Raw genomic sequence first — 2,339 nt, forward strand, 5'->3', positions numbered from 1 at the left:
ACCATAATGATGTTTTTATGGCCTAACTAATTGATTAGGGAACTGTATGCTCATAGAAGCATGTTTAAAACTATATAATTTATTATACCTAAAAAAATTGTTATTTCAATTTGTAGCACATATAATCAATTTGTTCAATATCTTAATGGTTAGAAACAACTAGAAATCAAAACATTCTATTTTGGTGTCCAAAATTGATTAGCCTAAAGGATTATGAAACTTAATTAGCCCATAAATTGTTTCCATATTTGAACCACACTTTTTCCTATAAATAGATAGCTCTTATACCATATTTAATCACTCATAAAATGATATTTTTTATCCTAATTTCTCACTCTCTTATCTTTTTCTATAAATCTCTCTTTTCTCACTTGAATTTTGTCTTAATGCTTTGAGATTTTTCTTGCGCTTAATGATGATATTTGTATGAAGTGAAGGACATATTTGTATTTTCCCAAGAGTGTAGTATCTCTTGACTAAAATATTTTTTGTAAAAGTTGTTTGTTCAAAGAAAAAATATTAAAAGCTCTTGTTTGGTTTGGGGATTATCTTAGGAAGTCTATGTTAGGTTCGTGAGTTGTGTCTGCTACAAAAGCTCTCGTTTGGTTCATGAAGATCAGCCTGCAAAATCTCCATACGCGAGCTCATCTTGGTGTTAAAGCTCTATTTGGTTAGGTGTTTAGCCTATGTAAAACTCCATCTTGGTTTGGAGGTCATCCCATACAAAATCTTTGTTTGGTTTGAAGGATAGCCAACTAAAACCCCAAGTTTGGTTGTAATAATATTAATGGGTAAACCTAGAAAAATATCATACAAGACATATTGGAAACTCTCAAGATTTATTATTGGGGAGAAGAATAGGTCGCCTTCATATATACTAAACCTCTATAATTTGATGGTGTATTTCTCTTTCCCTAATCTTCATTATTTTTTTAGTCATTTTCTATCCTATGTGCTTCCATCTATTTCTTTATTCAACTGATTTTTTCTTTGTTTATTTTTAAAATGATTTTAAAATCGAATTTCTATAAGATTTTTTTAATGAAATATTTTCAAACCTCAACAATTCACCCTCTTCTTGTGTTTGAAGTCACTTGTACAACCACTTTTAGCTGTTGTGGAGTTGTTTTTGGCCCTGAGTTTGTCTCTCTAAGGGTATTTTATTGTCTTTATTTGTGTTGTTGCATTGTGGAGATTTGATTTTTGTAGTCACACATCGGTCGCATTTCTTACAACACAAATGCACCCTTGAGTGGTTTGTGGTAGGGATTTGATTGGTTTTGTCATTCTCCTGGAGTATTTATTACAACATCCCTGACTCGTTACTACCCTTTATGATCACAAGGAAAAAAAAGTTAATGAAGATTTATTTACTCCTTACTGGAAGTAAATTATACATCATAGTAGAATATGCATTTTATATATTTACTAAAGTAAATTTAACCAAGCGGCATAGCCGCTGCTTATTTTCCATTGGGGGCATTAGTATGGCGCGCGATAGCCAGCTTGAGCTTTCATATGGAGTCTTTCTAAGCAGATGTCTAATTATAATAATTCATTTTACCCGTTATAGGCTTAATCACCATGTCTCTTGACTACAAGCTGAAGGAGGCTACATTGATTGTTACCCCATTTTACTTGTTCTAATTTTGATTGTGTTATAGATCCTTATGTATTTGATCATTATGGACATTGGGATACTTCAGTTTGAGATGGACTAGGATGTGACTGCATCCAACATTTCTACAAAATTCCTACCAAAAATACAGTTATAGATACTTTAGCATGATACTACCTCGAATTGCAAATCAATCGTCCGGATGCCTCTTCTTTTTCCCAAGGTGACCATCAACTCGATATACCCCTAAGGGTTGGTTAGGGTGCCATTGAAAGCTTTCAAACCAGATCTTCCATAGGGCAACAATTTCTCTTTCTTCAACCCAAACATTTCAAAAAGCTCTGCATACATGATCTAATATGAGCCTTCACAATCAATGAGGATCTTAGACACATCAAAATTGGATATGGTAGTCGTTATGACCAAGGGGAAAATATCTTTTGGAACCCTGTTTAATTGTTTACTATCCCGCAATTCGAGGATAAGTCTATTTGGCTCCCCGGTCGAAGGCGTTCCCTCTTTTTTGCCTACATCCATCACCTTGGGGATTCCCCTCTTTATGGTTCCTTTGGAACGATTATTTTCTACTAGAAGACTACAAATAATGGATGCAATTTATTGGCTATTTCCTTTTAGTTCTCCTCTTCTTCGTTGTTACTGTCTTCTCTCCCTTTGGCTCGAGAGACAACCTTAATATCTTTCTTGGGGGATTTATCTCGGG

The sequence above is a fragment of the Lathyrus oleraceus genome, chromosome 6, assembly GCF_024323335.1.
Source record: "Lathyrus oleraceus cultivar Zhongwan6 chromosome 6, CAAS_Psat_ZW6_1.0, whole genome shotgun sequence".
Lineage (NCBI taxonomy): Eukaryota > Viridiplantae > Streptophyta > Magnoliopsida > Fabales > Fabaceae > Lathyrus > Lathyrus oleraceus.